The sequence below is a fragment of the Macaca mulatta genome, chromosome 16 (genome assembly GCF_049350105.2).
Source record: "Macaca mulatta isolate MMU2019108-1 chromosome 16, T2T-MMU8v2.0, whole genome shotgun sequence".
In the NCBI taxonomy this organism is placed as follows: Eukaryota; Metazoa; Chordata; class Mammalia; order Primates; family Cercopithecidae; genus Macaca; species Macaca mulatta.
The window spans coordinates 44,018,996-44,038,604 of NC_133421.1; the positions used below are offsets into that span (position 1 = coordinate 44,018,996).

Here is a 19,609-nt window from a genome sequence, read left to right on the forward strand (position 1 = left end):
CAACATCAGCCAACACCAGGGCATCCTTTCCTCAAATGTCACTACTGAATGGAATTGACAGCCCAACCTCTCTAACAGACTCTCCTGCAGCAGCAGGAAGAAGGATGCTCTCTCCCCATCACAGCACCTCAAGCCCCCACCACCTGAACCCAAGATACCAATGCCAGCCTGGCCAGGAGGGTCTTGAGAGGCTTGAGAGGGCATTGAGTTCACTAATGTGAGCCTCTGTTGCCACTGATCCCAAAATGCTTAGGGCCACCCAGGACCCCATATCGAACTGTATAGTGAGAAGGATGGGCTACAGCTTAGATTCTCTCATTTCACCTGCCAGATCTTCCCCTTAACTAGCTGAGCAAACTTGGGCACAGTACCTATCTGCCCTGAGCCTCCCAACAATCCTACAAAGCGTATTTGATTTCCCCATTTTACCCATAGAGAAATCAAGACTCAGAAATCAAGACTCAAAAAGGTAAAATAACATACTCAGGGTCACACAGTGTATATCAGGAAGCCAAAGACAGACCAAAATGGAAATAAACTGAGGAGAGTCTAATAAAAGGTTTATTTGTGAAAACGTAGAGCATAAGAAATAAACGGAGATGTGGAAGTACCTGGGGGCAGGTAACTACAGGTGTCTTTAGCTGATTCCTAGAACCCAAGGATGGAAGGGACTGTGTAGAGAGGGCCAGCTATCAACAGTCATGGCCTTTAGCTGAATGACACCATGTGTTGAGGGGGGAATGGAGAATTAAATACTCCAACCTCACTTTTCCCCCTCCCTCCCATCTCCTGTTGGTGCTTTCTATGACATGAACCCAATCATAAGCCAGGGGACAAACTGAGCCCACCAATTCAGTCAATACAGGTCAGTCTCACTGGCACAGGTAGTAGGGAATGGATCTGGAGGGCAGATGGAAGATATTCGGTACACACAGCTAACTCTTAAATGGCAGTGTAAGAACTTGAATCAGGGCTATCAGACCCCTGCCACTACAATGCCATTTCCTGTAGATCCTCAGTAAATGGTCATTGAATGGTTGAAAGGATGGATGGATGGAAGGAAGGATGGATGGATGGATGGATGGATGGATGGATGGATGGATGGATGGGATGGATGGGTAATTCCTGAAGACTTCATTCATGTGCCCTTGATTAATCTTGTCACCTGACTAGAAATATAAGGCATGTTGGAAATTGTATTTCTAAGCCATAAATGGGTTCTAAGAATAAAAGCCTTCTTCCCAGTTTGTACATCCCTGTAGGAGTTGCTTGTGTCTCTCTGGCCTCTGGTTCATTTTTCCTGCTATTGCTGCTGCTGCTGCTGCTGCTGCTGCTGTAGCTGCTTCTCTCTCCAGTATTTGAGACTTGAGTAGGGTCAAGCTTCCTACAAACAAAATGAAGAGAAGGCAGAGGTCAGAGGGGGCTGTAGCCCTTGCTCCCCCAGGACTAGAGTGCAAGGCTAAGTTAGCCAGCTTCTCTGTGAGTTCAAGGGAGCTGCGGGGGTGGAAAGAGGAGGGAAGTGGGAAGGCAGGATGTTCACTGTAATTATTTTCATTGATTTGTCTACTCGGATCCCAAGTGCTTCGAAGCCGTTGTGACATTTAATAAAAATAATTCAAGGTAAAAATACCTCTTCCTCTCTGCTCCCTCCTCCCCTTTCATCAGCATCACCTCAGTTTGCAAAGGTGGGAATCTACCAAGGGAGAAAAGGCTGGCGACCTCGAGTCTGTAGGCCTGGATTTGAGATGGTACTATTACCAGCTGGCTAGTGACTCCAGGCAAGTTTCTGTCCCCCTCTAGATGTTGGTTGCCCTCTGCTCTAAAATTAAGAGATAGGCTAAACATGGAAGGTCTTAGTGTGGAGCCAATAGTCCAGGATTCTAATGCACCATTCTGGGGCAAAAGGGCATGATTTCCCCACCATTTCCTGCAGATCTTGTTCCTATCTGTTGAGTTCATTTTTTATCTTTAGCATTTGACAAAGGAAGGACCTCCCATACTACAATTTCTTGCTAGTTTCCAGATCATAGGAGGTTCATCCTTCCCCTTCTCTATTCTTTCTTCATTGTGAAACAAATAATATTCTGTCCATTATATAGAGAGGATAAACAAATGCTAGAGTGGCAATTAGTGTTACTTTGTCTTCTCCACTGACTATATACCTGATGCTTTAAATATATAACCTTCAATCCTGACAACAACTCTGCCCTATAGAGGTTTGAGGAAACTGAGGCTCAGAGAGGTTAAATCTGCCACCTAGAGAAGCACAGATAGACAGTAGGAAAGCTGGACTCTGACTCAGGTCAGTGTGACTCCAGAGGCCACAGCTCTCAATGCTGGCTTTCGCTGCCTCACTATAATGTATCCAAGGCTGAGCCTGGACCCGAGCATCTTGCCTTCCAAGTAGAAAAGCCCCAAAACACAACCTGACTCAACAGATTGAAGGAAGCAGAGGAGGGAGCTAGATTCTGAAAACCTCCTAATTCAGGAGGTCCTCTGAGAGCTGCAAAGCCATCCCAGGCTGTCAGGGAAAGATGTAATCAGGGTGACCTCATATGTTTCACGGATTCATTAAAGCCCATGTTCTGGGGTAAATGATTGCTTTCCCCCAGTCCTGCTGAAAAGAAAATCGATCGCCTTCCTGTAGATTTAGAACGGGACAGTTGGCAATTAGAAAACACTTCCGCAGGCAGGCGCTGGGGAAGGGGGTCTCATTCCACTTCCCATTCATTCTGTCAGTGACACACTGGCTGTGCCTCCTGACTTGCAGCAAGCTGGGGAAGTCCTAGCCTGGGCCTAGGGATGTGGCTGAGGACTCACGTGGGTGCCCTGGGCTGTGTAAGTCCCATCTCTGCTGCTGAGGCCTCATTCTGGCTTTCGCTTTCTTTTCCCATTCCCCATCCCCATCCCTGCCCCTGACAGCTAATGGATTTTTCTCTGTACAGAGAGATTTACTAAACAACTGAACTAGGACACATTAAGTCTGCGGGTTTGGAGGTTTGTTTTAGAGCAATTCTCGCCCCAAGAACTGGCCGCTGAAATTAAGATGCAATCTTCTCAGCAAATATTGATTTCAACTAGAAGCAAATCTGAGAAGCTTGCTGCTCACTGGATTTAAGCTCTGGCAGCTGCGATTTGGAATAAGGATGGGGTCACCTAGGTGCTCCCCACCTGAGGCCCAGGAGATAAGGGCAATGAAGAAGATTCGAAGTTAAGTTAGAGCTGAAAACTCACCACAAAATATACCAAGAAAAACTCACTTTGAGCCTTATAGTTGCTTGTGCATATTGCCAGATAAGGAAAATGGCCTTATTGTATATATTGGTGAGCACTCTTGGTCTACACGGCCCCTTGTGAGATGGAAGTCTCACACGTGGCCACAGGGACCAACACATGGGCTTAACGCTTTCCCTCCAAATTGGACCCCAGAGTTTCCTTCCTTTGGGAAGCTTTGCTTAACTAACTCCATCATTTCACTCCATTTCCTCCAGTATTTTCAGCAGTGCAGAAATACATGTCCATGTGTATCTTCTCATCCTCAAATTTTCCTGCATTACTTTCATTTCTCCCAAAAACTTTCCAGGGCTTGGGACCACGTATATGTCTTCAGCATCTTCCACAGCACTAAGGTCTACAGCAGAGAGAGCCTGGAACCTTTAGAAATAAAGTCAGTTCATCTAAGTCCTTGAGCCAATTCGCCAACTTTCTAATTGTGGTATCTTGGGCAAAAACTTCCCTCTAGATTTCAGTTTTCTTATTACTAAGAACCAGATTGGACTAGATGGTCTCAAATAATTTTCTCAGCTACTAAAAATAGAGTATAGCTCCGCTGTGGTTCTCAGTTCTAGATAACACCCACCACCCACCAACCTTCTCCATACTTGGCAAAGGTTCTTGATGGAGCAACAGTGCTCTTTTGTAGGCTTCTCAGGCAAGGGAGCAAAGTTCTTGGGATACATGACAATTTAGCATAAATAAAAAAGGCAACAATTTTGATATAGGGGCATTTGGGCACTTCATTGAAGGAGATACAAGGATGGCAAATAAGTACATAAAAAAATGCCCACATCCTTAGTCATAGGCCACAATTTACCTGCTAGAATGGCTAAAAAAATTGTTTTAGCTGACAATACGAATGAGGTGCTGGTGAAGATGGGATTCTTATGCATTACTGGCAGGAAATCAAAATGTGCAGCCACTCTAGAAAACAATTTGGCAATTTATTATAAAGTTAAGCATATGCTTATCACATGACCCGGTCATCCTGCTTTTAGGTATTTGCCCAAGAAAAATGAAAATGTATGTTCACAAAAAAAAAACCCTGCACACGAATGTTTATAGAAGCTTTGTTCATCATTGCCAAAACCTGAAACATTGCGAGTGCTCTTCCATAGGGAACTGGATAAACAAACTATGGTATCCTCAAACTCTAGTATCTCCATATAATGGAAAACTACTTAGCAATAAGAAGGAACAAACTACTGATATCTGCAGCCATATCATAGATAAACCTCAAATGCATTTTACTAAGTGAAAGAAGCCTGACCCAAAAGGCTTTATACTGTATGTTTCCACTTATATGACTTTCTGGAAAAAGGAACACTATAGGGATAAGTACAGTATCAGTGACGATCAGGGAGATGCTTAGGGAAAGAGGCAGACTACAAGAGAATTTGGAAGAGTGATGACAGTGTTCTGTATCATGATTGTGGTGGTGGATTCTTGACACTGTGCATTTGTAAAAACCCACAGAACTGTACACTACAAAGAGGAAATTTTTCTGGCTGCAAATCTAAAAATAAATTCTAAAAAAATGAAAACACAAAGCCAAAAAAAGTTAATGTGGACATTTTTATATGTTAAAATGGCAGCATCAAATGGTCCTGGTCACCTGTTCTGCTTTAGACCCTTCTCCCCTACATTTCTGTGCATTCCAGGTCTCTGGGATGTAGATAGGACATTTTTCAGAAGGAACAGAGAAGTTATCGAGGCTGCCTCCTCTCTCCTTCATCTTCTTTCATCTGCCATATAGTGTGTGGAGCAGGTGAGTCTGCAGAGATGGAGAATCCTTCTGCTGGAATAGCCTGAGCAGGCTCTGAGCAGTAAGAAAGTGGCATGCATGGAGCTGCTGTTCGTCATGGAGGTCAACGGGACCTTGGATTTCCTTCTGCTTTGTCCAGCCTAAATTCTAGAGCAAAGAGGCAAACATGGGGTCAGGGCAGAATTCCAGTGTATGTGGATCCTGCTGAGGAAGGATTCCCCTATAAAACACCATAGCAGAGAAAAGGAAAGGAAAGAGGTAGGTGTGGCACATGGATTCTTAGCATTGGTACCCATTTTCCAGTTTTGTCTGCCAATCCCATCTTCTCACTTTCTTGCTATGTAGTCTTAGGCAAATTGCTGGTTAAGGTAAGTTGTAGTTTTGCCTGGGTTTCTTCCTCTGAAAAACTGGAAAAATAATCATACCTATTGAGATTATTATGTGAGTTAATAGCCATTCATTGACTCAACATGTATTTATTGATTATCTATTATGCACCTGTCATTGTCTTATGTGCTTCACATATAGATAAACATTCCTATTTTCATGGAGTTAACATTGTAGGAAGCAAAGACAGAAAATAGCAAAGAAGCAAATATATAATATGGATGGTGGAAGAAATACGATGAAGAAAAGAGAGTATAAATTGACAAAATGGGGTACGCCAGTTTATACAGAATAATCGGGGAAGGCTCACCAAGGAGGTGAGATTTGAGCAGAGACCTGAGGAAGTGAGAGAATGGGATGGGAAGGGGAGAAGTCCACACAGAGGGAACAGCCTACGCAGACTCTGAGGCAGGAGCATGCTTGACAGAGCTGAGGAATAGCCAAGAGGCTAGTGTGGCTAAAGAGGGAAATGCTCTTTTTTATAGGATAGAAATTAGACCAGAGAAATAGTGAGAGATTGGATGATGAGGGGCCTGGAGATGTCCATTTTCTGTGCATTGTCTGTGCAGAGTAAGATAAGAAATCATTGAAAGACATGATCTGACTTGTGTTCTAAAAGAATCTCTCTGGGCAGTTTGTGAAGAATAAACAGTAGGGCAGCAAGGGCAAAGTCAGGGAGCCCAGTTAGAAAGTTATTGCGTGATCCAGAAGAGAGATGATGGTAGCTTGAACAACTAGAAACACATATATAATACTTAGAACAGAGCCTGGCACATACAAAGTGCTCAGTCAATGTTATCTATAATTATTACTGCTGGCATCATCGAATTCATCATCATCATCTAGGGTAGGAGGTCAGGAAGTCTTTACCATCTTGTGTTCCCAGCAGGAACAAACCCCAGACCCTGCTGAAACCCACAAGTGGCTATGTGAACCTGGGGACCCACTTTGGAAACTCACAGACTCTGGGTTGAGGTTTCACACTGCCTCCTCCCTCCCACCTCAGTACCCTGAGAGAAGTGACAGGGCTTTCTGACACAACAGTACTTTAGTTTGGGGGAAGACGCAGATGGAAAAAGCCTGGGTGCAGTAGAGCTCCTAAGCAATGATGGAAAACACAAAAGAAAATAGCCTGGCCAGGAGTGGTGGCTCATGCCTATAGTCCCAGCACTTTGGGAAGCTGAGGCGGGTGGATTGCCTGAGCTCAGGAGTTTGAGACCAGCCTGGGCAACATAGTGAGACCCTGTCTCTACAAAAGAAAAAAAAATAGCCAGGCACCCATAGTCCCAGCTACTCAGGAGGCTGAGGTGGAAGGATTGCTTGAGCCCAGGAGGTTGAGGTTGCGGGGATTACACCACTGCACTCCAGCCTGGGTGACAGAGCGAGACTCTGTCAAAAAAGAAAGAAGGAAAGAAGGAAGGAAGGAAGGAAGGAAGGAAGGAAGGAAGGAAGGAAGGAAGGAAGGAAGGAAGGAAGGAAGGAAGGGAGGGAGGGAGGGAGGGAGGGAGGGAGGGAGGGAGGGAGGAAAGAAAGAAAGAAAGAAAGAAAAAGAAAGAAAGAAAGAAAGAAAGAAAGAAAGAAAGAAAGAAAGAAAGAAAGAAAGAAAGAAAGAAAGAAAGAAAGAGAAAGAAAGAAAGAAAGAAAGAAAAGAAGGGAAGAAAGGGAAAGGGAAAGGGAGAAAGGAAAGGAAAGGAAAGGAAAGGAAAGGAAAGGAAAGGAAAGGAAAGAGCCCAAGCTGAGCACAAGTTGTTGCTGTCTCATGTGGTCATCTCCTTTCATCCTCAAAACGCATTCTGAAGTAGTTATCTCCATTCCTCATAAAAGAAAAGAGGGTCTGAGAAAAGTGAACTGCTTAGGTATTAGTAGGAGACCCAGGATTCTGTCTTGGGAGCAGTGGAACTCCCAAGCATCTCTGTTCCTCAGTGGGTAACTCAGCCTCCCCAGGTAGATTGTGTACATTCTCTGACTTAGGGCTAAGGGCTCCAAACAGGACTGAGACCAAAAGTCACATTTCTGAGTGCCTTCCCACATCTGAATCTCCAGTACATAGAATCAAGCAGTTCTGAAATCACGCTTTCCTTTGCTCCTTTGTTTACAAAGATAAGATGTCTTCTTCATTATAGAAAACAGTGGTTCTTCATAAACTGTTATCTCTATTGGCCATTGCTTTTTACAAACACAAAAATTATATGCTCTCACCTGATAGAATTTTCCAAATTAATTTCAGAGAAAACCACCTATCTGTGCCAAGCAACTTGACCTCCAATATTCCTGGAAAATATTTGGCCTTTCATTTCTACCAAAAAAGCCTATCAAGGCTTTTTCTATCATAGTTAACCTATGAAACATTGTGTATAACTGTGTCAAAAGAAACTGAGTATCCTTGGGAAAAAGGTTAATTCTAAAACCAGGAGAAGAAAAAGTACAAAATAAACTAGAAACAAGGAAACTACCAAACATTATCAAAGATTATTGGATTTTTGTCAAAATGTCAAGGGAGCCAAAATAATTAGGCTCCCATTGGTCAAAGATGGTATAATTTAAGCATCAATAAGAACAATAACTACCCTGTTTTAAAATACATCAAAATGTTTAAATTAATGAGTTTATTATGATACTCATTATTTTGAAAAGTGACAAATACAGGGAAAAAATCAAACATTTATCCTGCCTTTCCTATACAAATGATACCACTGGGTAACCAAATACTTTATAAGAAGAAATTTATATATAAGTATCACAGTACTAATAAATGATAAATAATAACAAATAAATGATAAATGAAGAATGAATAACTGCTGTATCATTTTGTAGCAACTAATGGATTAGTAAATCTAGGAAAGACAACTAGACATTGATACCTCTCCATAGAAGAACAGAAGACCACCTGTGTAGCGACCTTGGCAAAAATAAATCAAGCCTTAATCTGATCAAGCTTCCAGATATATCTAGCTCCCCACCTACAGGAAATTAGGAATACAGGAATCCACCATAGCATTCAGTAAATTAAGATTATGGGAAAATCTTCTGGGAAAAGGACCCAGAGAGAAAGAAAAAAAGATTGGAATTGGAAGTGAAAACTATAGATTAAAGGAAAGTTAAGAGACATGTCAATCAAAACAGATAGATCTTATTGGATCCTGATAATAGCAAGTACAAAAGAAAAAAGTCTATGAGACAAGGAAGGCAAAGTCAACACTGATTAGGTATTTGATGAAATTAAGGAATTACTGTGATTTTTTGGTGGGTGTATGCATCAATTAGCTATTGCTGAATAACAAACTATCCCAAAATACAGTGGCTTAAATATGCAACGATTTTGTCTACCCATGATTCTGCCAGTGGACAAATATGGGCACTGTCACCTAGGATGGCTCATATCTATCCCATATGGTGTGACTGGGATCACTCATATGTGTGGAGCCTCAACAGAAACGGCTGTTCTCTCTCTCTCTCTCTCTCTCTCTCTCTCTACCTCTTTGTGGTCTTGTGGTCTCTCATTCTCAAGGAGGCTAGCCTGGGCTTCACGTCTTCATACAGTGGCAGAAGCATTCATAGAAAGCTGCAAAATAGGAAAGGCTCCAATGGGCAGGTGCTTTCTGAACCTCTGCCTTGTGCTGTATTTGTTCTTGTCCCATTGACCAAAGAGAGACACATTGTCCAGTTTAGAGTTATTGTAGGAGGGGACTTCACCAACACTAACGGCCATGGCTCATCAAAGGTCATTACTATAGTGACTTACCACAGGGTGATCGTGGTAGAATGGTTATGGTTTTTAAAAGAGTTTTGATCCCCTAGAAATACATATTAAAATATTTCCATATAAAATGATAAGCTTGAAAGTAACTGGAGGTGGGAAGGAAAGAGTGGGTGGGTATAGAGATTGGCCATGAATTTACTGAGGCTGATTGATGAATACATAGTGGATCATTACATTATTGTCTCTATTTTATATGAGTTCAAAATTTTTTATGGTAAAAAGTTTTTTTTCAATGGCTAGTCAGTGTCCAACACTAGGAGAACCCAAGGGGGACTACAGCCTTCTCCCATTGTTGCTGCTTCAAGATATTATATCCTATTTCCCAAGGTAATGATGAGTGAGGCAATAACAGGGGACCTTTTCTAGGCACTCGGCTCCCTTCCCTCTCTGGAGAGTCATATGAGACCCAGCGATTTGTATAAGCAACACAGTGGGCTGAAATCCATTCCCCTTGCATACACAACACCTATGATTTTATATATTAGTATTCACTTTTTCCCCATGTTATTTTGAGACTTAGGACATGGACCTATTCTGAATGATAAATTACATCTCATTGCAATTATTAACTGAAAGAAGAATGAAAGAATGATAATTCAGGAGCCATAAAGGGGGTGGGATGAGAGGCAGTGGCCTCCTTAAGGGGGAGTTAATAGAGAAAGAGGAAGAAGAGATGAAATAAATCTCAGCCAACTGGGATCAATCAACACTCGTTGCATGCATAATATATACCGAACATTTATTTGCAGAGAAAAAGAAAAAAAATTTAAAGTGCATTAGACACTGTTAATCTCTTGCCGTGCTTATAGTAAGTTATTCCTTCAAAATATTTATTGAATAACTACAGTGTGTCAGGCCCTGTTAGATGCTAGATGAGAATAAAAAGAGGATTTAAGACACTTTTCCAATCTGTATTAATGAGGTCTATTCCAGTTGTAATAATAAATTACAATTTAAATCAGTTTAAGCAGAAGAGATAATTTACCGGCTTCTATAGCTGGAAAGTCTGGGGGTAGCTTCAGGCACATCTGGATCCAGGTGCTCCAACAATGTTGTCAAGAATCTGTCTCTTTTCATCTCTTAATCAGCTTCCCTCTGTGCGGGCATCATTCCCAGACAGACTTCCCTGCCGGCAACAACAGGCTTACATCCTACCACATTGGCAGTAAGTGTTCCAGGACTGAGTCTCCCTGGAACAGCTTGGCCCGGTGCCCGTTCTCAGTCAGGGAGAAGGAGCATTCTGATGGGCCAGGTCTAGGGTGTAGGCCTGGCTCTGTGACTGTGGAAGAGGTCAGACCCATACACCAACATAGACTGAGAGGAAAAGGGCAGTTCCCCAAAGAATAATCACGGCGTTGCCACTAGAAGGAGGAGGGACAGACACGGACCTGGCAGAGTAATGGAAGTCCTCTCGGTACTTGCAGTCATTCATTCATTCACTCAATAAATCTTTCCTGTGTGCATGTCATGTGCCAGGCTGTATTGTAGGTGCTGGGGATATAGTAGTGAACAAGACAGACAAAGTTACTGGGCCTTGTAATCTAGAGGTAGACACGGAAAACAAATGTGTCAACAATCCATTTTTATGCAAATTACAGATCATGATTTTCCTTGAAGCAAATAAACAGGGTGTTGTAAGAGAGAATAACAGAGAGAATCTTCTTGAAATGGGTGGGCAGGGAGGGCTCACTGAGGCGAGGACATTAAAACGGACGCGGAGTGTGAGAAGGAGCCTTGAGCATCCCATGTGTTGATTGAGAACGGAGGGTGGGGAGATGGATACAGCATCCTCCCTGCCCTTGAGGAGCTCATGGCTGAGTGGGAGAGAAGATGAGTAGATAGAAACCCTGCCATACAGTACAGCAAGTGCTATCTATAATATAGACAGGATCCCTCCCTAGGGACATCAAAAAGGAAGTAACTAAATCAGATGATAGGGCTTGGTGGTGGCAGCGGGGAGTTAGAAGGCTTTATAGAGACATTTGAGCTGAACCTTAAAGGATAAGCAGATAGAAGTTAGAAACAAGGGAAAAGGAATTACAGACGAGGGGGATAATCATGAGGCAAAGATCAGGCATGGTTGGGGAAGAGTGATGCTCAGTCTGGTGGGTACACTGAGGCCACAGCAGTGGGGAAGGCTGGGCTCATCTGTGAAGGTGGTTAATAAAGTCTCGACTGCCCCACCCACACAGAACAAGCTTGAGGGAAACAGGTCAGATCAAGGCTTGAGTTCACTGTGTAGCCAAACAGGAAAGAAGGATTCAGCTCCCTGGGAGCACCCTAAAGGGCTTCAGGCAGGAGGGGGCTTTTGAACTATGCTTTAAATAAATTCATCTCCCTCTTCTTTATCCCCCAATTAGCATGTCTTTATTAAGCCAGACAGAGGGCTAGGAGAAGTACAAAGCAGCAGGCATGATCTCCGACCTAAATTGTTCTTGTGGAGTCAACTCACAGACCACAAGTTAGACTGACCTCGACTCTACATTGGAAGGAGCCTTAGACACAGTCTAGTAGGCTCTGAGACTCGGAGAGGGCAAGCGACTTGCACAACGTCACACGGAAAACTAAGACTAGAATCCTAATTCTTCTCCCTGCTTTTGAGCAAATGAGGGCTTTGCCCCTGGTACCTTCCACCCATCAGTCCTGTTTCTGGCCCCTGGGGCCTCTGGAGCCAGTCCAAGTTCTTTCTAATATGTCAAAACAGTCCAGAAACTCCCCAGCCTTTTCTTCCTCAAGTCAAGTTCCTTCAGCTTTGCTCCAGATGGCTCAAAGTTCAGACTCTTCAGCACCCACCTCCAATTTGTTGAAGTCCATCTCCAAGTGTGGTGCCTAGGACTGGATACCAGTGTTCCACAGAGTGGGTTATCACTTCTTTACTCTGAGCACCCTACCGTCTCTGAGCTCATCAATCCCAGGGCATTGTTCAGAGCAGCAGGAGTTGAATTGAGCTTCCCCAGAATCATTGCATGAGCTCCCACCTGCAGCCTCCAAACCTGTGCACTCTCAGCTTGAAATTAATTTAGCAGCAGCCAAAGGTTCCACCGGGGTGCACTCTAGAGAGTATGTTCCTCAACTATGTGGGGATTAGGGCAGGGAGCAGACTTATGAGTGGGAAGAGGGAGGGAAGCTGTGAGGTCAAAAATGTGAGCCTGGGTCTGTCCCAAGTGGAGCTTCCCTCCCACTCCTCAGCCTTGACCACTGGACCAATCCCCACCTTTTCCCAGCTAAAATGCAGCAAATAAGCTGGCTGCTGCAAACAGTGCATGGGGTGGGAAGAGCACTGTACAAGGAGTCAGGAGGCCTCAGCCCAGGCCTGCTTTGCCAGCAGAGCACTGAGAGACCTTAGGCCAGTCAGTCTGCCTCGCTGAGCCTCACTTCCACCGTCTCTAAGTAGAATGCCTCTGTGTTTTACATGCATATCTTTCTTAGTGATGACAACAGTCACTGATTCCTGGGGGCTACCCTGAAGCTTCCTGAAGGCCGTTGGTTAGCATGGATCCACTGCCAGGAGGTAAGGGCCACAGTTTCTTTGTATAAATGGTTGGGGACAGTCCCCCTGTTTGGGACTGTGCCCTCCCAGACTGGGAGACACCCAAGGACCCTTCTAGAAGCAGGAGGAAGGAGCAGTCAAGACTAACTTGCCAGACAGAGTGCAGAACACCCAGTTAATCTGAATTTTGGATAAACAACAACTAATTTTAGTGTAAGTGTATCCCAAGTCTTGCATGGGATATACTTATACAAAAATATATTCGTGTTTATTCGAAATTCAAATTAAATGTCTGTCCTGTATTTTTATTTGTTTAATCTAAGCCAGACCCAGGTGAGGTTGGAAGTGTTTGTGGAGAGACACCAAGTTCCAAACATCTAGCTGCACCCCCTCATCTCCCAACTTTTTGCCTCCTGCCTCTCTGTGTGGTCCTCACTGCCATGAAGCTGAGCATACAGAAAGAGAAGAAGGAAGCCCCAAAGCAATGGCAGGGTGGGAAGGTGTGAGAAAATGAAGGGTACAGAGAGGAACACTGCACCAGAGAGAGAGACAGTGCCTTTCTGGAGGTCACCTGTCCCTGCAGAAGTGGACAGTCAGAGTGGGTAGAGGTGCCACAGAATACCAAGTGAAGGCAGCGGGCACCTGTGTTCAGTACTGTAGCATCATAAAGCCTCTTAGAGGGAAATTATCTCCCTGCAAGGCAGCCTGGACCCTAGTAGAGAGAGAGCCAAGCAGGAGCTGATTACTGCTGACAAGCTGGGTTTTGTTTTTTTGTTGTTTTTTTTTTAAGCCTCTCTCATTCTTACTCTCTTAAAGATCCATTCCTGCCACCAGTTGATGTGGTCTCCAAGGGGATGCTCTGAATCCCCAAACACCCATAATAATCACCTTGTTTTTATTTCATCTGGGGATAAGCGCTGTGGCTGAGAGGACAGCAGGCTCCAATTTGAGCCCTGGACCTAGAGAGATGGTGCCAGGGCAGACATGTCTCCTCATTCGCCCAGACCTGGAGATCTCATTCCTTATCCCCTTTCGGGATACCAGCACCACCCTCCACACACTCCCTGCTCCCTCTCCTACTGCTATACCTGAATTAACCAAGTCCTCAGTGACCCAGGTCTCCAACAAGCAGCTGGTCAAGCCTGGAGAGTGTTTTAATTCTGCACCACTCTGGTGCTGTCTCCAAAAGCAAGCCCTGTTGGTTTCCCAGGGTCCTTCCCTGCACAGAATTTTGCATGACTATTTTTTCACAACTAGTAGGGACCTGAATTGTCAGCCTGTACCCCAGGCAGGGTCACTTAATGCATGGCCCAGCCTGCAGGGAGCTCTCAGTTCCTGGGAAGTGTGACAAGGGTGTGGGTCCATCCAACTCCTGCAGCCAGGAAAGGGCATCACTGGGGAAAGGAGAGGAATGAGAAAAACAGGGAGCCAAGGGAACATAAGTCTCAGTGTGCCTGGAGCGGGAGACAATGGGGATCAAGGATTTTCACAGCAGAAATTAACCAGTTCTTCCTCTGTTGCAATAAAATTTTCCATTGGTACCTTCCACCCATCAATTGTGTTTCTGCCAGCTGAGACCTCTGGAGGAAGTCTAAGTTATTTTTAATATGTCAAAACAGTGCAGAAACTCTCCAGCCTTTTCTTCTCCATGTCCAGTTCCTTCAGCTTTGTCCCAGAGGGCTAAAAGTTCAGACTCTCCATCACCCACCTCTAGTGTGTCAAAGTCGATCTCAAAGTGCAGTGCCTAGGACTGAACCCTGGTGTCCTGCCCAGAGCAGATTATTACCTCCATTGCTCTGAGCACCATACCTCTACAAATGCTGCCAAATATGTTGCTAATTTCTATCCAAAGGCTAGACTGAGCCCCAGCCACTGACCCAGTCATAGTAGAAGGAAGAAAACTCCCAAGAAGTCAGATACTCAAGAAACCCTAAAGCAGGAAGAAACACCCCAAAACTCTGAAGCTGGCTTTGGCAAATACAGCCAAATTCCACTTTCTGTTACCCAGACTGCCCAGGCTCACCCCCACCTTTTCCAGCCTCCCTTTCTCTTTCAGATTCTCTTTTCCACCTCTTCTCATCTGACATCAAATAACTGTATGACCTTGGGCAAGTCACTTTGCCTCTCGGAAGCTCTTGTTCTTCATCTGAAACGACAGTAATAATCCCTGGGCCGCTTACGTCGCAGGCCTGCAAGAGACTCGATTGAGATAATTAATGGATGAGAAAGCACTTTGAAAACTAGTCAACACTACACAAATGAAAGGCACTCTTTCTTCATTCATTTATTTATTAATCTTGCACTGGGAATTCCACAAAAGGAGAGAACTAAGCAGAGCTCATGACTGCCCAGAGCTTAAATTCTGCAATGTCAGAGGCAGAGGAACCTTAGAGAGCAGCAGGCATAACCCCTTCATTGTACAGGTGGGGAAACTGAGGCCCAAAGTATAGTAATACTCAATGTATGTTAAGCTATTTCTAAGTACTTTGGGGTATTAACTTCTTCAAGCCTCTAAAATCCTATGGAGCAGGTACTATTATTCCCCTGTTTAAAAGATGAGGAAACTGAGGCTCAGAGAAGTGAAGTAACTTGTCCCAGATCATGCAGCTAACAGGAAGCAAAATCAGAATTCAAGCCTGGAAAGGCTTATTCCAGAATGCGTGTCTTGACCACTGTGCAAGGTCACCCAGTGTGTGAGGAGCAGAGGCTGCAAACCAGGACTTCTTCCATTCCAGGCTGTCCCCACATTGAGAAACAGACTGGGCCGGGCGCGGTGGCTCAAGCCTGTAATCCCAGCACTTTGGGAGGCCGAGACGGGTGGATCACGAGGTCAGGAGATCGAGACCATCCTGGCTAACACGGTGAAACCCCATCCCTACTAAAAAATACAAAAAAAAACTAGCCGGGCGAGGTGGCGGGCGCCTGTAGTCCCAGTTACTCGGGAGGCTGAGGCAGGAGAATGGCGTAAACCCGGGAGGTGGAGCTTGCAGTGAGCTGAGATCCGGCCACTGCACTCCAGCCTGGGCGACAGAGCAAGATTCCGTCTCAAAAAAAAAAAAAAGAAAAAAGAAAAACAGACTGGCCACAAATAGAAGTAGGGCCTGAGAGCAGCTCAGAGTGGCCCCATCCCATGAGACTCACCATCACTTTGGGTACCCACCCATGTCTGCCTTATGCCTCTGGGTCAGAAGGAGGAATCTTGGGGGAAAGGCAGGTCTGGAAGGAGGGGTATTCAGCACAGCAAGAAAATAGCGGGATTCTAGAAACAGGGAAAAGAAAGAGAGTAGAAAAGAGGCTTCCCAAAGACAGGGAATAAGTAGGGGTACATGAGGTGTCAGAGGTGACTGGGACAGGCATGAATCTGCTCTGGTCAGCACTTGGGCATCCACCCTCATCAGTGCCTCCTCGCTCAGACACTGTGCTAGGCCTGGGGCAGGAGAGATAAGACACAAGCAGCTTCACAACTCCTGAATACCTGCCAGGTGCCAGTCCCAGGACTCAGCGTCAGGCACACAGACTCAAGTCCTGAGCCCAGGGTTTCACATTCTAGGAAGTATCCCAAGACAAATTATTAAAAATCCTCAAGATGTTAAAGCTGTAGATTCAAAGTCAAGAGCTCCAGTTTCTGGCCCTGTGCCTTGTTTGCTGTGTGGTTTTAGGGCAAGTCGCTTCCTTAACCTTTATCGGCTGCCATCTTCCCATCTGTAAAATGGGGATAATAAATCCTACCTATCTCACCACCGGGTTTCTCTGAAGAGGACATGAGCTCCTGGCTCTGAAAGAATTTGATTTAGGAAGTGCCATCAGCTGTGAGGATGCTGATCGAGGTGCAGGGTGGCGTTGAGGTGATTGAAAGAGAGTGAGGAATGGGAAAAGTGGTCCTATGTCTGAGCTGACTCATGGGACAAGAATGGAGTAAATAGGTAGAACCTGAGTCTCCTTCTTTTGAGCCCACGGCTCCTTCCACTGTACTTGATGCCAATACTCCCTACAATGAACCCATTGCTAAAAATGCTAGAGTTGGGTTGCATTACTAGATGTAGAGTGCCCAGACCCAGGGAGAAGACAGATGGCCTGGTTTCCTGCTCTAATCAGGCAGGATCTATGGTGGGGGTCCATACTGAGCCCCATGCTTTGGGCAGAGTAGTGACACATGGGAGCACATCCACAGAGGTGGCTCAGTGTGGCACAGGAACTGGTAACCAAGTCCTCAAGATCCAGATAAGGGCATTGCAGGTGTTTCCACTGGAGAAGAGGTGACTCAGGGCTCATGAACTCACCTGCCCATCCAGGGCTCCTCCCATGGTCCCCACCTGGCTCCTTGCAGTCCAACCACCCAGAGGCCTGCCCACCTGCTCCTCTGCTTCACTCTCACAGAGTTAGATAATTCAGATATGAGGCCAGAGTGGAGTTGTAGCCCTTAAGAAAATGTGGGATGTATCTCAGCCCCAACTTCTCCTGCAAGGCAGGACCTATAGGCTTAATGAACTCTCTTGTTCCCAGATAATAGCTCTCCATTACCTACCAGAGGAGAGCCAAGGTCCCCTTCCAGGTAACAAATCCACTTCCTAAACTCACCCCCATCACAACATTTTCCCTTATCCTCACTGTCTCATGTCTCCATGCTCAAGCTGTCCCTTTTTCCCAAAGGTGCTTCTCCCCCTATCCTGTACTGTTGAAATCCTTCCATCCTCCAAAGTCCTCTGGCATCAGAAAAGGTGGAGTCTGAACCCCAGCCCTGTGACTTATTAACACTGTGACCTGGGGTTGCCCATTTAACCATCCCGGGCTTCAGTGTCTGTATCTGTTAAATGGGGATGGATGAAGATTCAAGGTGCAGTTCCAAATAGCCCTTCTCAAACTCCAACATGCAAGCAATCGCCCAGGGATCTCATTGTCCTGCGGACGTTGATTCAGTAGGTCTGGAGTAGGGCGCCCAAATGTCTGCATTTCTAACCAACTCCCAGGTGATGCTGCAGGTGCCGGCACACCTGGAGGAACGTGTGTTTCAAACATCTCATCTAATGACTCGCAAGTAGCACTAGCTCCCTGGGGTTGCAGAAATGGAGTGGTGCAGCCAGGTGAATACAGGGCCCGGGATATTCCTGGGGGCTCTGAGGCTGCTGGAGGCCTCTCCTCCCTTCCACCCAGCCTAGCAGTTTTTAAGTGTGCTAGTAATCCAATGCTACAATCCCAACCTTTTAATACAGATAAGGTTACCAAGAACCTCAAAGGTGACCTCAAGGGGACCTCCCTCCCAATAAATGTGAGCTTTGAGAACAAAGGTGGCAGGACATGGGATCCCAGAAGGACAATCTGAATAAAGGTGGAGTGGGGTAGAAGGGTGGGCTCTCCGATTCTACCTTTGCACTAGGGAAGGTGAGTTGGGGACGTCACAGACCTGATGGTCAGCTCTGAGAATGGGCCCTTGGGCCTCTGCTCAGTCTTAGAGACTAGGCACCCCCAAACTTGGGCTGAGCCTGCTATCCATTTGCATATCCTGCCAGCAGCCATGGGACCTCCGGATCCCAGATGGATCCTGGAATCAAATCCTGCCTCTGAGAGTCAGCCACCAAACCCTGTGTGACCTGGACCCAGGCACTGTCCCCTCTGCAGTCCCAGGCTCCTCACTGTAACATTCGCAGTGGACTCTGTGGCTTCTGAGCTTCTTCTCTGGGGCTGTAAACATTCGAATGGAGGCTGGAAGGAGGAGAGCATGCAGGGATAAAGTGAGAGCGTGGGGTCATGGAGAACCAAAACACCCGAAGAGAAAAATTCTACTTGTAAACTATTAAATATAGAGGCACTCTGTCAGGAAACAGGGCACACAGCACCATAAAAATTAAAGTAATTTACTATGAAACGCCGTCCTATTTTGTTTTGTGTTATTCCCAAGCCAAAACCCCCGAGCTGACCTAAGTCAAGAATCTCAACAGCACAGGCCGAAGCAGAGGAAGAAAAGAGAGCGCGTTCTCCCCTCAGCACCGACTTGGGGCGACTCAACCCCACCTGTCTCCATGGAAACCAGGCAGAACCTGGTGGGCCAGGATTTGGCCAGAGAACCAGGGCCCTAGCGCCCTCTGTTGTGTGAAGCTGGACACAGCTTAGCCCAGGAGACAGCCCAGAGATGGGGGCCCCCATCCAGGCCAGGACAGGGTGGGGTTCGGAGTCTCCGAAGGTTCTAAGCTGAATCAGCCACCCATCTCATGCCCTGCAAGCACCGCGAAGCTGGTCTCAGGTGCCACTGGTGGAACAGAAAAAAGCTAAAGAGCCCCAGGGTTGCGATCCTGCCCTACCTTTCACCAAGTTAGAAATGCAGCAAGTCGCTGAAACTTTCTGGACTTTGGTTTTTCAAATTTCATCTGTAAAATAGGTATAGTTCCACTCAATTCATAGAGTTGTTGGGAGGAATAAATAAGAGCATCTATGTCAGGTATCTGACCCTCCTGGGAGTTTAGCACCCCCAAGAAGTCCGGGCCCCTGAAACGGAGCCAGACTGTGGGAGGAGGCTACCTACCCCATGCACACTCTGTCCCACCTCCCCCCGCACTCATGCAGTGCTTCCTCATCTGCTGTGCCTGGAGCACGAAGCCCCAACAGCAATGACGGTGATGATAACAGTAAACATTACCCAATTCTTCCTCGGTACACCTCTCATTTAGGTCTCACAATGGTCCTGATCCACGTGCATCCCGTGAGGAAAGAGAGAGGTTGAGACCTTGCCAGGTCATATCGCAGCAAGCCAGGGGCTGGGCCTGCATGTGAGCCTAGATCTGTCTGGTCCCAAAGCTTGGGTACTTAACTACTACCCCAGACTTCCTCTCCTGTCATGGAAAGAATCCTGCCCAGAAAACCAGGGCTCCAAATCCTAATCTCAGCTCTGCCACTGGGAAACCATGCGACTTGGGCAAATAACTCACCCCTGGCCTTG

At 45.8% G+C, this 19,609-nt stretch overlaps 1 long non-coding RNA gene across 2 annotated transcripts in view; it reads right to left on the reverse strand.

Moving 5' to 3' along the window:
* Nucleotides 1-556: 556 nt before the first annotated feature.
* The window catches only part of LOC144335912 (uncharacterized), a 71,467-nt gene continuing 52,414 nt past the window's right edge, over nt 557-19,609 (reverse strand). Inside the window, exons 2-3 of one of the 2 annotated variants that reach the window (XR_013407161.1) lie at nt 4,892-5,188; nt 557-1,384 (exon numbers count right to left, since the gene is read on the reverse strand). This is a non-coding gene — a long non-coding RNA (uncharacterized LOC144335912). Of the gene's footprint in view, nt 1,385-4,837; nt 5,189-19,609 lie in introns of those variants that run through there. The other variant, XR_013407160.1, reaches the window with a different exon arrangement.